General features: G+C 42.7%; 1 pseudogene; it reads right to left on the bottom strand.

Annotated features, from left to right (window-relative positions):
- Window positions 1-21,914, bottom strand: part of LOC137348746 (zinc finger protein 208-like) — a 181,581-nt pseudogene that overhangs the window by 120,620 nt on the left and 39,047 nt on the right.

The raw sequence follows: 21,914 nt of genomic DNA on the forward strand, positions 1-21,914 counted from the left end.
TTAAGGAGAGGGAGAGAGAGGAGAACCAGTGGGTGTAGAACAAACACAGCCAGAGTCAGCATCTCCAGGGGAGGGAGAAAAGTCGACCAAAAGGGAAAAAAGTTGGAGATGCTGTGATGGATTTGGATTTCAGCACAGGGAGGAGGGAGAAGGTGTGGGATGGGGATTTACAGCTTTGGGGGAACACAAGAAGACAGTTCCACAGAAACTAGAATTTTGTGTTTGAATTTCTGTCCTGGACTGACAGTGATGACTTCTGTAAACTCCTTTGACAAGGGGTTCGAAGAGAAGGATTTACAGACGGGAAACTCAAACCAAAAATTGCATCAAGATCTGAGTCACTCAGTTCATCAAGACTTGAATATCATTGGCCTTTGAATGTGGAAGGGGACTATCTGTTCTCTCTGTCCGGAAAGATTTCAAACATCAGTGTGACTGGAAAAGCCTCTGCCCCCTCGCCAAGGCCTTGATTCCTTTCACACCTGAGTGAGAGTGTTACAGTGCACTGACTGTGGAAAGAGCTTTAACCAGTTACACAGCCTGAAGAGAGTGCTGTCCCATCCTGCTGGACAACAGTGGAAAGGTGTTAGAGGAGGATGGTGTGGTCAACCATATCAGGGGCGTCAGACAGGTCGAGAAGGACGAGGAGGGATAGCTTACCTTTGTCAGTTACAAAAGATGTCATTTGTGACTTTGATAAGAGCTATTTAAGTAATGTGGCAGGGCAGAAACCCGATTGCAGGGAGTCAAACATGGAGTGCCGGGAAAGATGGGCATGGATTTGGGAGGTGACAATACTTTGTTTTTTTATTAATCATTCCTGGGATGAGCGCGTCATTGACTAGGCCAGCATTTACTGCCCATCCCTAATTGCCCTTGAGAAGGTGGTGAGCTGCCTACTTGAACCGCTGCAGTCCATGTGGAGTAGGTACACCCACAGTGCTGTTAGGAAGGGAGTTCCAGGATTTTGACCCAGCGACAGTGAAGGAACAGCGATATAGTTCCAAGTCAGGATGGTGTGTGACTTGGACGGGAACTTGCAGGTGGTGGTGTTCCCATATATTTGCTGCCCTTATCCTTCTAGTTGGTAGAGGTCGTGCGTTTGGAAGGTGCTGTCTCAGGAGCCTTGGTGCATTGCTACAGTGCATTTTGTAGATGGTACACACTGCTGCCACTGTGTGTCGGTGGTGGAGGGAGTGAATGTTTGTAGATGGGGCGCCAATCAAACAGGTTGCTTTGTCCTGGATGGTGTCGAGTTTCTCGAGTGTTGTTGGAGCTGCACCCATCCAGGCAAGTGGAGAGTATTCCATCACACTCCTGACTTGTGCCTTGTAGATGGTGGACAGGCTTTGGGGTAAAGGCCTTCTCGGGTATAAAATTGAAACCTGACCCAGGCCCGACCCGACCACAGCCAACCCGGGCCCAAGTCCTTGAACTTTTTTTCGCGCCCGACCCGACACGAATATCCTTCATCAGTTCTGGCAGCAGGCTATTCTTGCAGATGGAGTTGTGGGGAATCATAGGGAAGCCTGATTCCGTAACTTCCCAGAAACAGCACTGTCCAGCCCGACCCAACCCGAGCCCGAATGCTGGACTCGGAATATAGACCCGACCCAAACCTGACACACGTCGTCGGGTCTAGTTGGGTTCGGGTCGGGTAGTCAGGCTTTACTTTGGGGAGTCAGTAGGTGAGTTCCTCACCTCAGGATTCCTAGCTTCTGACCTGCTCTTGTAGTCATGGTATTTATATGGCTACTCCAGTTCAGCTTCTGGTCAATGGTAACCCCCCGGATGTTGATAATGGGGGATTCAGCGATAGTAATGCCAGTGAATGTCAAGGGGCAATGGTTAGATTCTCTCTTGTTGGAGATGGTCATTGCCTGGCACTTGTGTGGCGCGCATGTTACTTCCCACTTATCAGCCCAAGCCTGGATATTGTCCAGGTCTTGCTGCATTTCTACACGGACTGCTTCAGTATCTGAGGAGTCACAAATGGTGCTGAACATTGTGCAATCAGCGAACATCCTCACTTTTGACCTTATGATTGAAGGAAGGTCATTGATGAAGCAGCTGAAGGTGGTTGGGCCTAGGACACTACCCTGAGGAACTCCTGCAGTGATGTCCTGGAGCTGAGATGATTGACCTCCAACAACCACAACCATCCTCCTTTGTGCTAGGTATGCCTCCAACCAGACAAAAGTTTTCCCTCGATTCCCATTAACCTCAGTTTAGCTAAGGCTCCTTGATGCCATACTCGGTCAAATGCTGCCTTGATGTCAAGGGCAGTCACTCTCACCTCACCTCTTGAGTTCAGCTCCTTCGTCCATGTTTGAACCAAGGCTGTAATGAGGTCAGGAGCTGAGCGTCACTGAGCAGGTTATTGTTAAGCAAGTGCCGCTTAATAGCACTGTCAATGACACCTTCCATCACTTTACTGATGATTGAGAGTATGCTGATGGGGCAGTAATTGGCCGGGTTGGACTTGTCCTGCTTTTCGTGTGCAGGACATACCTGGGCAATTTTCCACATTGTCAGTTAGATGCCAGATGCAGCTGTACTGGAACAGCTTGGCTAGGGGCACGGCCCGTTCTGGAGCACAGGTCTTTATTATTGTCAGAATTGTCAGGACCCATAGCCTTTGCAGTATCCAGTGCCTTCAGTTGTTTCTTGATACCACACAAGAGTGAATGGAATTGGCTGAAAACTGGCATCTGTGATGCTGGAGACTTCAGGAGGAGGCCGAGATGGATCATCCACTTGGCACTTCTGGCTGAAGATTGTTGCAAATGCTTCAGCCTTATCTTTCGCACTGATGTGCTGGGCTCCCCCATCATTGAGGAAGCGGACATTTGTGGAGCCACCTCCTCCAATTCGTTGTTTAATTGTCCACCACCATTCACGGCTGGATGTGGCAGGACTGCAGATGCTTAAATCTGATCCCCGTTGGTTATGGGATGACTTAGCTGTCTATTGCATGCTACTTTTGCTGTTTGGCATGCAAGGAGTCCTGGGTTGTAGCTTCACCACATTGACACCCCATTTTGAGGTTTGCCTGGTGTTGCTCCTGGCATGCCCTCCTACACTCTTCATTGCATCGGGGTTGGTCCTCCAGCTTGATGGTAATGGTAGAGTGGGGGATATGCTGGGTCATGTGGTTACAGATTGTGGTTGAGTACAATTCTGCTGCTGCTGATGGTCCACAGCACCTCATGGATGCCCAGTTTTGCATTGCTAGATCTGTTCAAAATCTATCGCAGTTAGCACAGTGGTAGTGCCACATAACAGGATGCGAGGTATCCTCAATGTGAAGATTGGACTTTGTCTGCACAAGAATTGTACAGTGGTCACTCCTACCAATACTGTCATGGACAGATGCCTCTGCAGCAGGCAGACTGATGAGAATGAGGTCAAGTATGTTTTCCCCTCTTGTTGGTTCCCCCACCACCTGCTGCAGACCCAGTCTAGCAGCTATGTCCTTTAGGACTCCGCCACCTCAGTCAGTAGTGGTGCTACCAAGCCACTCTTGGTGATGGACATTGAAGTCCCACACCCAGAGTATATTCTGTGCTCTCATCACCCTCAGTGCTTCCTCCAAGTAGTGTTCAACATGGAGCAGGTGGTAATCAGCAGGAGGTTACCTTGCCCATTTTTGACCTGATGCCATGAGACTTCATGGGGTCTGAAGTCGACGTTCAGCACCCCCAGGGCAACTCCCTCCCGAATGTATACCACTGTGCCGCCACCTCTGCTGGGTCTGTCAATGATTTTGGAGAGGAAAGGAAGGTTTTAGATGGTGGCAATGCGCAAGGATGGTGGGGTCAAGGGTTTTTTTTTTGAGGAAGGGGCGATGATGGCAGATTTGAAGGAGAGAACTGTCAGAATGGCCGAGTGGTCTACGGCGCCAGACTCAACAAGCGCTTATCTTTGCCCCACTCAAGGCTCTGAAATTCTGGCCTCACTTAAGGGATGTGGGTTCATACCCCACTCCTGACATCACCTTTTCACATCAGCCATGATATTATTGAATGGCGGGACAGGCTTGAGGGGCTGAACGGCCTACTCCTGCTCCTATTTCTTATTTTAATATCAGCTAACGTGCGGAAGGTGGCTGGTCAGCAGTTTAGTGGGAATAAGGTCCAGGGAGCAGGAGGTGGGTCTCATGGACAAGATGAGCTCAGAGAAGGAATGAGGGAGATAGGAGAGAAACTAGAGGAAGATGTGGGTTCAGGTCTCAGGTTGGGGGGAACTTTAGAGGCAGCTTGGCCTGGGAGGCCAGTGGAAGGGAGGGAAGCAGCAGAGGCAGCTGATCACATGATCTCAATCTGAGTGACAAAGACGACCATGAGCTCCTCACACGTTGTTGGTGATGAGGATGGAGGAGACAGGGGAGAGGGAGAGCACTTCAAAAAGAATGATATAAAGACTCGACACACTGTTTAACACAAAACTGATTTATTTGACTTTTATTCAGAATATTAACCCCAAAAGCTGGGTTGGAGTTTATTTACATCAGCAGAAACAAACTGCAATGAACATAGTTCAGACCTGGATGTGGTTAACAGCAGAATCCAACCACTGTAGTCACTTGCGAACTCCCTGATGTCTCAGCAGGGTGTTTGACCGAGTGAATCCCTTCCCACATTCAGAGCAGGTGAACGGCCTCGCCCCAGTGTGAACGCGCTGGTGTGTCAGCAGGGTGGATGAGTGAGTGAATCCCTTCCCACACTCTGAGCAGGTGAATGGCCTCTCCCCAGTGTGAACTCGCTGGTGTGTCAGCAGGATGGATGAAGTAGTGAATCCTTTCCCACACTCTGAGCAGGTGAATGGCCTCTCCCCAGTGTGAACTCGCTGGTGTGTCAGCAGGTGTGATGAAGTAGTGAATCCTTTCCCACACTGAGCAGGTGAATGGCCTCTCCCCAGTGTGAACTCGCTGGTGTGTCAGCAGGTGTGATGAAGTAGTGAATCCTTTCCCACACTGAGCAGGTGAATGGCCTCTCCCCAGTGTGAGTGCGCCGATGAGTTTCTAGCTGAAATGGGTAATTGAATCCCTTGCCACAGTCCCCACATTTCCACGGCTTCTTCCCAGTGTGACTGCACTTGTGTTTCGACAGGCCAGATGATCGGCTGAAACCTCGTCCACACACAGAACACGTGTCCAGTTTCTCCCCACTGTGATCGGTGTTTTTTCCTTCCATGTTCAAAATTCTCTGATATTCAGAATGTGATAAGTTGGGCAACTGTCAGATCCTGCTGCGAATTTGGTTTGAGTTTCCGACTGCAAATCCTGCCCCAATTCCCTGTGAAATTGATTTAAAACGGAAAAAAAGGGAGTGTGAGAGAACCCACAAAACAGGTTGTGAAACGGAGCTGAATGAATCTGGGAATTTATGGGGCCGGCACTAGGAAAAAGTGACCATGAAAGCTGCTGGGCTGTTGTAAAAACACAACTGAAGTCCTTCAGTGAAGGGAACACACCATCTAGGCTGAGCTGACAAGACTCTGGCCTCAATGGGAGGAGAAGGAGAGAGAGACAGAGACAGAGAGAGATGAGGCACAGAGCGAGATGAGAGCTGCAGGGGGGACAAAGGAGAGGGATTTTCTATCTCGACAACTCAACCAGAGCTCGCAAACCCTCAACTTCCATCGAAGGACCAGGGTAGCAGGTGTGTGCGAACACCATCACCTCCAAGTTCCCCTCTAAGTCGCACACCGTTTTGACTTGTCTGACATCCAGGATGAGCAGAAATTTCCTTCATTTAAACACTGGGAAGTCTGAAGCCATTGTCTTCGGTCCCTGCTGCAAACTCCACTCTCTAGCCATCGACTCCATCCCTCTCCCTGCAAAGCATCTGAGGCTAAACCAACTGCTCATAACCTTGGTGTCATATTTGACTGCGTTGAGTTTCTGACCACGTATTCGCACATCACCAAGACCACACTGGCTCTCGGTTAAGCAGCACTTCAATTTGAAAACAATGATCCTTGTTTGCAAGTCCCTCCATGCCCTCGCCCCTCACTATCTCTATAATCTCCTCCAGCCCAACAACCTTCCGAGAGATCAGGACTCATCTAATTCTGGCATCTTGAGCATCCTCGATTTTCATTGCTCCATCACTGGTGTCTTCAGCTGCCAAGGCCACAAGCCCTGGAATTCCCTCCCTTAACTTCTCTGCCTCTCTACCTGACTCACCTCTTGAAACCTGGAGGCAGTGTCATGAAATATTTTTTAAGGCAGGGTAGATAGATTCTTGTTAGGCAAGGGAATCTAAGGTTATCGGGGGTAGATGAGAGTGTGGAATTAGAGACACAAACAGATCAGCCATGATCTTATTGAATGGCGGAGGAGCCTCAAGGAGCCGAATGGCCTACTTCAGATGTTCCTCTTTGACCAAGCTTTTGGTCATCTGCCCTATGATCTCTATTTGTGGCTCAGTGTCAAAAGTTGCTTTATAACACTCCTGTGAAACGCCTTGGAACATTTTGTTACATTAAAGGTGCTACATAAATACAAGTTGTTGTTGACTTGGACAAATATCACCGTTCCTTCATCATCACTGGGTGAAAATCCTGTAACTCCTTCCCTAACACCATTGTGGGACACCTTCACCACACCAACTGCATCACCTAAAACCATAGCATCATAGAATGGTTACAGTCCAGAAGGATACTACCATTCAGTCCATCATCTCTAAGTGATACTCAGCTTGTCCCGCTTTCCTACCTTTTGCCCATCGCCCTGCAAATCTCTTCTGTTCAGATAATTACCCGAATGCCCTTTTAAAGTCACAATTAAGTCTGCCTCCACCACACACTCATGCAGTGACTTCCAGATCCTAATCACTCACTGCGTAAAGTCATAGAGTCAGAGTTATACAGTACAGAACCAGGCCCTTCGGCCCACTGTGTCAAGCACCCATTTTCCAGCACTTGGCCCGTGGCCTTGTATGCTATGGCGTTTCAAGTGCTCATCTCGACAATTCTTAAATGTCGAGGAAAAAGGTTTTTCTTCATCTCGGCATTAGAAAGCGAGTTACACTTAGGGGACTCCTACACTACATGCCTGGCGGTCACCCATTGCCTCTTCCCTGCTCATTCTTAAAGGATGGGGTGACCATAACCACGTGCTATCTACATAACTGTCAGCCTCACGGGAAGTTCGCCATGTCGCCAGTTGCTGCTCAAGCTCCGAAACCCAGAGCTCAAGCTGCTCCAGCTGATGATACTTTCTACACTTGCAGTTATCCAGGTCATGACAAGTATCCAGGTCATGAGAAGTATCCTGGAGTTCCCACATGGAACAGGATGTGCATCTAACGGGACTGAGGTGCCCTGCCATTACTCTAGTTATTATACTATTAACTACTTCCATTCTGCTGACACCACTTTATTTTAGAGTCAGAGTTCGACTGCACAGAAACAGGCCCTTCGGCCCAATGAATCTGTGCTGACCATCAAGCACCTGACCTAACTAATCCCATTTCCCCGCACTTGGCTCGTAGCCTTGTATGTTGTGGCTTTTCAAGTGCTCATCTAAATATTTCTTGAATGTCGTAGGTATTCCTGCCTCTAGCACCTCTTCAGGCAGTGTGTTCCAAATTCCAACCACCCTCTGGGTGAAAAAATTCCACCTCAACTCCCCTCTAAACCTCCTGCCCCTTAGCTTAAATCAATGCCCCCTGGTTATTGACCTCTTCGCTAAGGGAATAAATTTCTTCCTATCTAAGCCCCTCATAATTTTGTCTACCTCAATCAGGTCCCCCTCAGCCTCCTTCCCTCGAAGGAAAACAACCCCAGTCTATCTAGTCTGTCTTCATAACTGAAATGTTCCAGCCCAGGCAACATCCTGGTGAATCTCCTCTGCACCCTCTCCATTGCAATCACATCCTTCCTGTAGTGTGGCGACCAGAACTGTACAAAGTACTCCAACTGTGGCCTAACCAGCATTTTATACAGCTCCATCATAACCTCCCTGCTCTTATATTCTATGCCTCGGCTAATAAGGGAAGTATCCTATATGCCCTCCTAACCACGTTATCTACCTGTGCTGCTGCCTTCAGTGATCTATGGACAAGTACACCAAGGTCCCTCTGACACTCTGTACTCCCTAGGGTCCTACCATCCATTGTAAAATCCATTGTTTTGTTAGACCTCCCAAAGTTCATTACACTTCTCAGGATTAAACTCCATCTGCGACTGCTCTGCCCATTTTAACAGCCCATCTATATCGTCCTGTAATCTAAGGCTTTCCTCCTCACTATTTATGACACCACCAATTTTCATGTCATCTGCAAACTTACTGATCATACCTCTTATATTCACGTCTAAATCATTAAAGTACACTACAAACAGTAAGGGTCCCAGTGCTACACCACTGGTCACAGGCTTCCACTCGCAGGAACAACCCTTGACCATCACCCTCTGCCTCCTGCCACTAAGCCAATTTTGAATCCAATTTGCCAAATTACCCTGGATCCCATGGGCCTTTACTTTCTTAACCAATTTCCCATGCTGGACCTTATCAAAAGCCTTACTGAAGTCCATGCAGACTTCATGCTTTACCCTCATCTACGCTTCTAGTCACCTCCTTGAAAAATTCAATCAAATTTGTTAGACACGATCTCCCCCTGACAAAGCCATGCTGACTATCCCTGATTAATCCCTGCCTCTCCAAGTGGAGATTAACCCTGTCTCAGAATTTTTTCCAATAATTTCCCTACCGTTGATTTTAGACTCACCAGCCTGTAATTACCTGGTTTATCTCTGCTACCCTTCTTAAATAATGGTACCACATTCGCTGTCCTCCAATCCTCTGGTACCTCTCCTGTGGCCAGAGATGATCGGAAAATTTGTGTCAGAGCCCCCGTTATCTCCTCCCTTGCCTCACATAGCAGCCTGGGAGACATCTCATCTGGGCCTGGGGGGTTTAGTCACCTTCAAGCCCGCTAAAACAGTTAATACTTCCTCCTTTTCAATGCTAATTTGATCAAGTATATCACAATCCCTTTCCCTGATCTCTACACCGACATGGGAAGGTTATTTTAAATACATAACAGTTACTTTGACTTAAGCTGACTTAAACCCAAGTAATTTAATACTTGCCAAACTTAAAAACTTATCAGGCAATTTGCTAAAGTTCTTACTTTAACCAGTGTTAACTTACAGAAATGAAGTCAACGATAATACTCACCAACTAATCACCGAACTGTTGTGTTGTAACGTCACTTGTTATTTTTTTTTCCTGCTGAATATACATGGTCCTCACTCAAGTGTCCAGAATCCTGGGAAAGAAGTTGACAAAAGCCCATCATTGTCAGACCAGGATAGAATTTCAGAGGAGACAAATATTTCTCATGGTTTGAGTTTGTTGTGTGCAAATCCTCCCCTGCTAATCCCCCATAAAAAGGAGTTTATAAAAAAATCACTGTCAGTCCAAGATAGAAATTCACAACATTCTCTCCTCCTGCTTCCTGGCCCAGGATGGCCGCACATGCACCCTGCTGCACATTGTCCCTGAAAAAGATGGCAGCCGTTAACCCAGGTCCGACAGCAGGAGAAGCCTCACAGCAGCTGCCACGCTCAGTGCAAACGGAGGACCGGGAGCACCTTAATCAGGATTTGAGGCTCACACCAGGAGTTTATAAATTGGAAAATTTTCCATTTTATATTGGGGCCTGGGGATACACTGTGTGCGAAGCCCGCATTGCCCCAGGGTTTATGGGAGTCTGCTGAAGGCAGGTTTAAAAACGAGGCATTCAAAAGAGAATTGGATTATTTTCAGAAATAGAAGAGCGAGCAGGGCCACAGGGAGGCGCTGGGGGAGTGGCAGTAGGTGAATTGCTCCTTCGGAGAACCAGCATAGCCATGATGGGCTGAATAGAATCCTTCTGTGCTATAACAATTCTATGATACAAATGAACATTATCTGCCGCAGACCCCAATATAAAACAGTGAACATTATCACCCCCCCCCAACCCCGATATAAAAGTGATTATCCTCCCCCAGACCCCAATATAAAACAGAGCACATTATCCACCCCTCCCAGACCCGAATATAAAAACAGTGAAAATAAACCCCCCCAGACCCGAAAATAAAACAGTGGACATTATCCCCCCCCCAAACCCAATCATTCGACCCCCAGACTCAAAATATAAAACAGTGAACATTTAGTTATTTTTTTCTTTTTTTAAACTGTTTATTTTATTTTACTTTGTTTAGTTTGTTTCTACTGTGCCTACCCACTGTTTTTTTCATGTTTGTGCTTGTGGCCAGGCTGTTCAGTTTTCTGTCCATTAACACCCTCTCTGCACTAATGCTTTGTCTTTCACCACACCATTAACATACTGTTTGCCTGTGCTCCATGACCTTCTAGTCAGTTATTCTCTGTGACCTTGTTCCATCAACACCTTCTCAGTTGTTATCCCTTGACCCACCCACAAAGAATAATAGTGCAGAAGAGGCCCTTCGGCCCATCGAGTCTGCACCGATGCATTAAAGACACCTGACCTAATACCATTTGCCAGCACTTGGCCCATAGCCTTGAATGCGATGACGTGCCAAGTGCTCATACAGGTACTTTTTAAAGGATGTGAGGCACCTCTACCACCCTCCCAGGCAGGGCATTCCAGACCGTCACCAAACTCTGGGTAAAAAAGTTCTTCCTCAAATCCCCCTTAAACCTCCCGCCCCTCACCTTAAACTTGTGACCCCTCGTAACTGACCCTTCAACTAAGGGGAACAGCTGCTCCCTATCCACCCTGTCCATGCCCCTCATAATCTTGTACACCTTGATCAGGTCACCCCTCAGTCTTCTCTGCTCCAGCGAAAACAACCCAAGCCTATCCAACCTCTCTTCAGAGCTTAAATGTTCCATCCCAGGCAACATCCTGGTGAATCGCCTCTGCAACCCCGCCAAAGCAATCACATCCTTCCTATAATGTGGCGACCAGAATTGAACACAGTACTCCAGCTGTGGCCTTATCAAAGTTCGATACAAGTCCAACATGACCTCCCTGCTTTTGTAATCTATGCCACGATTGACAAAGGCAAGTATCCCATATGCCTTTTTCACCACCCTATTAACCGACCCTTCTGCCTTCAGAGATCTATGGACAAACACGCCAAGGTCCCTTTGTTCCTCGGAACTTCCCAGTATCAGGCCATTCATTGAATACTTCCGTGTCACATTACTCCTGCCAAAGTGTATCACCTCACTCACCCCAGCTTTACTTGCTTAAAACCTTTTATATTGCTAATGTCTGCCAGTTCTGATGAAGGATCATTAACCTGAAAGGTTAACTCTGCTTCTCTCTCCACAGATGCTGACAATCTTGCTGAGTATTTCCAGCATCTCTTGTTTGTGGATAAAACACTGAACATTATCACCCCCCAAACTGAATATAAAACAGTGAACATTATCACCCTCCAAACTGAATATAAAACAGTGAACATTATCACCCCCCAAACTCCAATATAAAACAGTGAACATTATCACCCCCCAAACTCCAATATAAAACAGTGAACATTATCACCCCCCAAACTCCAATATAAAACACTGAACATTATCACCCCCCAAACTCCAATATAAAACAGTGAACATTATCACCCCCCAAACTCCAATATAAAACAGTGAACATTATCACCCCCCAAACTGAATATAAAACAGTGAACATTATCACCCCCCAAACTGAATATAAAACAGTGAACATTATCACCCCCCAAACTCCAATATAAAACAGTGAACATTATCACCCCCCAAACTGAATATAAAACAGTGAACATTATCACCCCCCAAACTCCAATATAAAACAGTGAACATTATCACCCCCCAAACTGAATATAAAACAGTGAACATTATCACCCCCCAAACTCCAATATAAAACAGTGAACATTATCACCCCCCAAACTGAATATAAAACAGTGAACATTATCACCCCCCAAACTGAATATAAAACAGTGAACATTATCACCCCCCAAACTCCAATATAAAACAGTGAACATTATCACCCCCCAAACTCCAATATAAAACAGTGAACATTATCACCCCCCAAACTCCAATATAAAACAGTGAACATTATCACCCCCCAAACTCCAATATAAAACAGTGAACATTATCACCCCCCAAACTCCAATATAAAACAGTGAACATTATCACCCCCCAAACTCCAATATAAAACAGTGAACATTATCACCCCCCAAACTGAATATAAAACAGTGAACATTATCACCCCCCAAACTCCAATATAAAACAGTGAACATTATCACCCCCCAAACTCCAATATAAAACAGTGAACATTATCACCCCCCAAACTGAATATAAAACAGTGAACATTATCACCCCCCAAACTCCAATATAAAACAGTGAACATTATCACCCCCCAAACTCCAATCTAAAACAGTGAACATTATCACCCCCCAAACTGAATATAAAACAGTGAACATTATCACCCCCCAAACTCCAATATAAAACAGTGAACATTATCACCCCCCAAACTCCAATATAAAACAGTGAACATTATCACCCCCCAAACTGAATATAAAACAGTGAACATTATCACCCCCCAAACTGAATATAAAACAGTGAACATTATCACCCCCCAAACTCCAATCTAAAACAGTGAACATTATCACCCCCCAAACTCCAATATAAAACAGTGAACATTATCACCCCCCAAACTCCAATATAAAACAGTGAACATTATCACCCCCCAAACTCCAATATAAAACAGTGAACATTATCACCCCCCAAACTCCAATATAAAACACTGAACATTATCACCCCCCAAACTCCAATATAAAACAGTGAACATTATCACCCCCCAAACCCCAATATAAAACAGTGAACATTATCACCCCCCAAACTCCAATATAAAACAGTGAACATTATCACCCCCCAAACTCCAATATAAAACAGTGAACATTATCACCCCCCAAACTGAATATAAAACAGTGAACATTATCACCCCCCAAACTCCAATATAAAACAGTGAACATTATCACCCCCCAAACTGAATATAAAACAGTGAACATTATCACCCCCCAAACTCCAATATAAAACAGTGAACATTATCACCCCCCAAACTGAATATAAAACAGTGAACATTATCACCCCCCAAACTCCAATCTAAAACAGTGAACATTATCACCCCCCAAACTCCAATATAAAACAGTGAACATTATCACCCCCCAAACTCCAATCTAAAACAGTGAACATTATCACCCCCCAAACTCCAATATAAAACAGTGAACATTATCACCCCCCAAACTCCAATATAAAACAGTGAACATTATCACCCCCCAAACTCCAATATAAAACAGTGAACATTATCACCCCCCAAACTCCAATATAAAACAGTGAACATTATCACCCCCCAAACTCCAATCTAAAACAGTGAACATTATCACCCCCCAAACTCCAATATAAAACAGTGAACATTATCACCCCCCAAACTCCAATATAAAACAGTGAACATTATCACCCCCCAAACTCCAATATAAAACAGTGAACATTATCACCCCCCAAACTCCAATATAAAACAGTGAACATTATCACCCCCCAAACTCCAATATAAAACAGTGAACATTATCACCCCCCAAACTGAATATAAAACAGTGAACATTATCACCCCCCAAACTCCAATATAAAACAGTGAACATTATCACCCCCCAAACTCCAATATAAAACAGTGAACATTATCACCCCCCAAACTCCAATATAAAACAGTGAACATTATCACCCCCCAAACTCCAATATAAAACAGTGAACATTATCACCCCCCAAACTCCAATATAAAACAGTGAACATTATCACCCCCCAAACTGAATATAAAACAGTGAACATTATCACCCCCCAAACTCCAATATAAAACAGTGAACATTATCACCCCCCAAACTCCAATATAAAACAGTGAACATTATCACCCCCCAAACTCCAATATAAAACAGTGAACATTATCACCCCCCAAACTCCAATATAAAACAGTGAACATTATCACCCCCCAAACTCCAATCTAAAACAGTGAACATTATCACCCCCCAAACTCCAATATAAAACAGTGAACATTATCACCCCCCAAACTCCAATATAAAACAGTGAACATTATCACCCCCCAAACTCCAATCTAAAACAATGAACATTATCACCCCCCAAACTCCAATATAAAACAGTGAACATTATCACCCCCCAAACTCCAATCTAAAACAGTGAACATTATCACCCCCCAAACTCCAATCTAAAACAATGAACATTATCACCCCCCAAACTCCAATATAAAACAGTGAACATTATCACCCCCCAAACTCCAATATAAAACAGTGAACATTATCACCCCCCAAACTCCAATATAAAACAGTGAACATTATCACCCCCCAAACTCCAATCTAAAACAGTGAACATTATCACCCCCCAAACTCCAATATAAAACAGTGAACATTATCACCCCCCAAACTCCAATATAAAACAGTGAACATTATCACCCCCCAAACTCCAATCTAAAACAATGAACATTATCACCCCCCAAACTCCAATATAAAACAGTGAACATTATCACCCCCCAAACTCCAATCTAAAACAGTGAACATTATCACCCCCCAAACTCCAATCTAAAACAATGAACATTATCACCCCCCAAACTCCAATATAAAACAGTGAACATTATCACCCCCCAAACTCCAATATAAAACAGTGAACATTATCACCCCCCAAACTGAAAATAAAACAGTGAACATTATCACCCCCCAAACTGAATATAAAACACTGAACATTATCACCCCCCAAACTGAATATAAAACAGTGAACATTATCACCCCCCAAACTCCAATCTAAAACAGTGAACATTATCACCCCCCAAACTGAATATAAAACAGTGAACATTATCACCCCCCAAACTGAATATAAAACACTGAACATTATCACCCCCCAAACTGAATATAAAACAGTGAACATTATCACCCCCCAAACTGAATATAAAACAGTGAACATTATCACCCCCCAAACTCCAATCTAAAACAGTGAACATTATCACCCCCCAAACTGAATATAAAACAGTGAACATTATCACCCCCCAAACTCCAATATAAAACAGTGAACATTATCACCCCCCAAACTGAATATAAAACAGTGAACATTATCACCCCCCAAACTCCAATCTAAAACAGTGAACATTATCACCCCCCAAACTGAATATAAAACAGTGAACATTATCACCCCCCAAACTCCAATCTAAAACAGTGAACATTATCACCCCCCAAACTGAATATAAAACAGTGAACATTATCACCCCCCAAACTGAATATAAAACAGTGAACATTATCACCCCCCAAACTCCAATCTAAAACAGTGAACATTATCACCCCCCAAACTCCAATATAAAACAGTGAACATTATCACCCCCCAAACTGAATATAAAACAGTGAACATTATCACCCCCCAAACTCCAATCTAAAACAGTGAACATTATCACCCCCCAAACTGAATATAAAACAGTGAACATTATCACCCCCCAAACTCCAATATAAAACAGTGAACATTATCACCCCCCAAACTGAATATAAAACAGTGAACATTATCACCCCCCAAACTCCAATATAAAACAGTGAACATTATCACCCCCCAAACTGAATATAAAACAGTGAACATTATCACCCCCCAAACTCCAATATAAAACAGTGAACATTATCACCCCCCAAACTCCAATATAAAACAGTGAACATTATCACCCCCCAAACTCCAATATAAAACAGTGAACATTATCACCCCCCAAACTGAATATAAAACACTGAACATTATCACCCCCCAAACTGAATATAAAACACTGAACATTATCACCCCAAAACTGAATATAAAACAGTGAACATTATCACCCCCCAAACTCCAATCTAAAACAGTGAACATTATCACCCCCCAAACTGAATATAAAACAGTGAACATTATCACCCCCCAAACTGAATATAAAACACTGAACATTATCACCCCCCAAACTGAATATAAAACAGTGAACATTATCACCCCCCAAACTGAATATAAAACAGTGAACATTATCACCCCCCAAACTGAATATAAAACAGTGAACATTATCACCCCCCAAACTCCAATATAAAACAGTGAACATTATCACCCCCCAAACTGAATATAAAACACTGAACATTATCACCCCCCAAACTGAATATAAAACAGTGAACATTATCACCCCCCAAACTGAATATAAAACACTGAACATTATCACCCCCCAAACTGAATATAAAACAGTGAACATTATCACCCCCCAAACTGAATATAAAACAGTGAACATTATCACCCCCCAAACTGAATATAAAACAGTGAACATTATCACCCCCCAAACTGAATATAAAACAGTGAACATTATCACCCCCCAAACTCCAATATAAAACAGTGAACATTATCACCCCCCAAACTCCAATATAAAACAGTGAACATTATCACCCCCCAAACTCCAATATAAAACAGTGAACATTATCACCCCCCAAACTCCAATATAAAACAGTGAACATTATCACCCCCCAAACTGAATATAAAACAGTGAACATTATCACCCCCCAAACTGAATATAAAACAGTGAACATTATCACCCCCCAAACTGAATATAAAACAGTGAACATTATCACCCCCCAAACTCCAATCTAAAACAGTGAACATTATCACCCCCCAAACTGAATATAAAACAGTGAACATTATCACCCCCCAAACTGAATATAAAACAGTGAACATTATCACCCCCCAAACTGAATATAAAACAGTGAACATTATCACCCCCCAAACTGAATATAAAACAGTGAACATTATCACCCCCCAAACTGAATATAAAACACTGAACATTATCACCCCCCAAACTCCAATCTAAAACAGTGAACATTATCACCCCCCAAACTGAATATAAAACAGTGAACATTATCACCCCCCAAACTCCAATCTAAAACAGTGAACATTATCACCCCCCAAACTGAATATAAAACAGTGAACATTATCACCCCCCAAACTGAATATAAAACAGTGAACATTATCACCCCCCAAACTGAATATAAAACAGTGAACATTATCACCCCCCAAACTGAATATAAAACACTGAACATTATCACCCCCCAAACTCCAATATAAAACAGTGAACATTATCACCCCCCAAACTCCAATCTAAAACAGTGAACATTATCACCCCCCAAACTGAATATAAAACAGTGAACATTATCACCCCCCAAACTGAATATAAAACAGTGAACATTATCACCCCCCAAACTGAATATAAAACAGTGAACATTATCACCCCCCAAACTGAATATAAAACAGTGAACATTATCACCCCCCAAACTGAATATAAAACAGTGAACATTATCACCCCCCAAACTGAATATAAAACAGTGAACATTATCACCCCCCAAACTGAATATAAAACAGTGAACATTATCACCCCCCAAACTGAATATAAAACACTGAACATTATCACCCCCCAAACTCCAATATAAAACAGTGAACATTATCACCCCCCAAACTGAATATAAAACAGTGAACATTATCACCCCCCAAACTCCAATCTAAAACTGTGAACATTATCACCCCCCAAACTCCAATATAAAACAGTGAACATTATCACCCCCCAAACTGAATATAAAACAGTGAACATTATCACCCCCCAAACTGAATATAAAACAGTGAACATTATCACCCCCCAAACTGAATATAAAACACTGAACATTATCACCCCCCAAACTCCAATATAAAACAGTGAACATTATCACCCCCCAAACTGAATATAAAACAGTGAACATTATCACCCCCCAAACTCCAATCTAAAACTGTGAACATTATCACCCCCCAAACTCCAATATAAAACAGTGAACATTATCACCCCCCAAACTGAATATAAAACAGTGAACATTATCACCCCCCAAACTCCAATATAAAACAGTGAACATTATCACCCCCCAAACTGAATATAAAACAGTGAACATTATCACCCCCCAAACTCCAATCTAAAACTGTGAACATTATCACCCCCCAAACTCCAATATAAAACAGTGAACATTATCACCCCCCAAACTGAATATAAAACAGTGAACATTATCACCCCCCAAACTGAATATAAAACAGTGAACATTATCACCCCCCAAACTGAATATAAAACACTGAACATTATCACCCCCCAAACTCCAATATAAAACAGTGAACATTATCACCCCCCAAACTGAATATAAAACAGTGAACATTATCACCCCCCAAACTCCAATCTAAAACTGTGAACATTATCACCCCCCAAACTCCAATATAAAACAGTGAACATTATCACCCCCCAAACTGAATATAAAACAGTGAACATTATCACCCCCCAAACTCCAATATAAAACAGTGAACATTATCACCCCCCAAACTGAATATAAAACAGTGAACATTATCACCCCCCAAACTCCAATATAAAACAGTGAACATTATCACCCCCCAAACTCCAATATAAAACACTGAACATTATCACCCCCCAAACTCCAATCTAAAACAGTGAACATTATCACCCCCCAAACTGAATATAAAACAGTGAACATTATCACCCCCCAAACTCCAATATAAAACAGTGAACATTATCACCCCCCAAACTCCAATATAAAACAGTGAACATTATCACCCCCCAAACTGAATATAAAACAGTGAACATTATCACCCCCCAAACTGAATATAAAACACTGAACATTATCACCCCCCAAACTCCAATCTAAAACAGTGAACATTATCACCCCCCAAACTGAATATAAAACAGTGAACATTATCACCCCCCAAACTCCAATATAAAACAGTGAACATTATCACCCCCCAAACTGAATATAAAACACTGAACATTATCACCCCCCAAACTCCAATATAAAACAGTGAACATTATCACCCCCCAAACTGAATATAAAACAGTGAACATTATCACCCCCCAAACTCCAATATAAAACAGTGAACATTATCACCCCCCAAACTCCAATATAAAACACTGAACATTATCACCCCCCAAACTCCAATCTAAAACAGTGAACATTATCACCCCCCAAACTGAATATAAAACAGTGAACATTATCACCCCCCAAACTCCAATATAAAACAGTGAACATTATCACCCCCCAAACTGAATATAAAACAGTGAACATTATCACCCCCCAAACTCCAATATAAAACAGTGAACATTATCACCCCCCAAACTGAATATAAAACAGTGAACATTATCACCCCCCAAACTCCAATATAAAACAGTGAACATTATCACCCCCCAAACTGAATATAAAACAGTGAACATTATCACCCCCCAAACTGAATATAAAACAGTGAACATTATCACCCCCCAAACTCCAATATAAAACAGTGAACATTATCACCCCCCAAACTGAATATAAAACAGTGAACATTATCACCCCCCAAACTCCAATATAAAACAGTGAACATTATCACCCCCCAAACTCCAATATAAAACAGTGAACATTATCACCCCCCAAACTGAATATAAAACACTGAACATTATCACCCCCCAAACTCCAATCTAAAACAGTGAACATTATCACCCCCCAAACTGAATATAAAACAGTGAACATTATCACCCCCCAAACTGAATATAAAACACTGAACATTATCACCCCCCAAACTCCAATCTAAAACAGTGAACATTATCACCCCCCAAACTGAATATAAAACAGTGAACATTATCACCCCCCAAACTCCAATATAAAACAGTGAACATTATCACCCCCCAAACTGAATATAAAACACTGAACATTATCACCCCCCAAACTCCAATATAAAACAGTGAACATTATCACCCCCCAAACTGAATATAAAACAGTGAACATTATCACCCCCCAAACTGAATATAAAACAGTGAACATTATCACCCCCCAAACTGAATATAAAACAGTGAACATTATCACCCCCCAAACTGAATATAAAACAGTGAACATTATCACCCCCCAAACTCCAATATAAAACAGTGAACATTATCACCCCCCAAACTGAATATAAAACAGTGAACATTATCACCCCCCAAACTCCAATATAAAACAGTGAACATTATCACCCCCCAAACTCCAATATAAAACAGTGAACATTATCACCCCCCAAACTGAATATAAAACAGTGAACATTATCACCCCCCAAACTCCAATATAAAACAGTGAACATTATCACCCCCCAAACTCCAATATAAAACAGTGAACATTATCACCCCCCAAACTGAATATAAAACACTGAACATTATCACCCCCCAAACTCCAATCTAAAACAGTGAACATTATCACCCCCCAAACTGAATATAAAACAGTGAACATTATCACCCCCCAAACTGAATATAAAACACTGAACATTATCACCCCCCAAACTCCAATCTAAAACAGTGAACATTATCACCCCCCAAACTGAATATAAAACAGTGAACATTATCACCCCCCAAACTCCAATATAAAACAGTGAACATTATCACCCCCCAAACTCCAATATAAAACAGTGAACATTATCACCCCCCAAACTGAATATAAAACAGTGAACATTATCACCCCCCAAACTCCAATATAAAACAGTGAACATTATCACCCCCCAAACTCCAATATAAAACAGTGAACATTATCACCCCCCAAACTGAATATAAAACAGTGAACATTATCACCCCCCAAACTCCAATATAAAACAGTGAACATTATCACCCCCCAAACTGAATATAAAACAGTGAACATTATCACCCCCCAAACTGAATATAAAACAGTGAACATTATCACCCCCCAAACTGAATATAAAACAGTGAACATTATCACCCCCCAAACTCCAATATAAAACAGTGAACATTATCACCCCCCAAACTCCAATATAAAACAGTGAACATTATCACCCCCCAAACTGAATATAAAACAGTGAACATTATCACCCCCCAAACTCCAATATAAAACAGTGAACATTATCACCCCCCAAACTCCAATATAAAACAGTGAACATTATCACCCCCCAAACTGAATATAAAACAGTGAACATTATCACCCCCCAAACTCCAATATAAAACAGTGAACATTATCAGCCCCCAAACTGAATATAAAACAGTGAACATTATCACCCCCCAAACTCCAATATAAAACAGTGAACATTATCACCCCCCAAACTGAATATAAAACAGTGAACATTATCACCCCCCAAACTCCAATATAAAACAGTGAACATTATCACCCCCCAAACTGAATATAAAACAGTGAACATTATCACCCCCCAAACTCCAATATAAAACAGTGAACATTATCAGCCCCCAAACTGAATATAAAACAGTGAACATTATCACCCCCCAAACTCCAATATAAAACAGTGAACATTATCACCCCCCAAACTGAATATAAAACAGTGAACATTATCACCCCCCAAACTGAATATAAAACACTGAACATTATCACCCCCCAAACTCCAATCTAAAACAGTGAACATTATCACCCCCCAAACTGAATATAAAACAGTGAACATTATCACCCCCCAAACTCCAATATAAAACAGTGAACATTATCACCCCCCAAACTGAATATAAAACAGTGAACATTATCACCCCCCAAACTGAATATAAAACAGTGAACATTATCACCCCCCAAACTCCAATATAAAACAGTGAACATTATCACCCCCCAAACTGAATATAAAACAGTGAACATTATCACCCCCCAAACTCCAATATAAAACAGTGAACATTATCACCCCCCAAACTGAATATAAAACAGTGAACATTATCACCCCCCAAACTCCAATATAAAACAGTGAACATTATCACCCCCCAAACTCCAATATAAAACACTGAACATTATCACCCCCCAAACTCCAATCTAAAACAGTGAACATTATCACCCCCCAAACTCCAATATAAAACAGTGAACATTATCACCCCCCAAACTGAATATAAAACAGTGAACATTATCACCCCCCC

This window comes from Heterodontus francisci, chromosome 34 (genome assembly GCF_036365525.1).
Source record: "Heterodontus francisci isolate sHetFra1 chromosome 34, sHetFra1.hap1, whole genome shotgun sequence".
NCBI classification, from domain to species: domain Eukaryota; kingdom Metazoa; phylum Chordata; class Chondrichthyes; order Heterodontiformes; family Heterodontidae; genus Heterodontus; species Heterodontus francisci.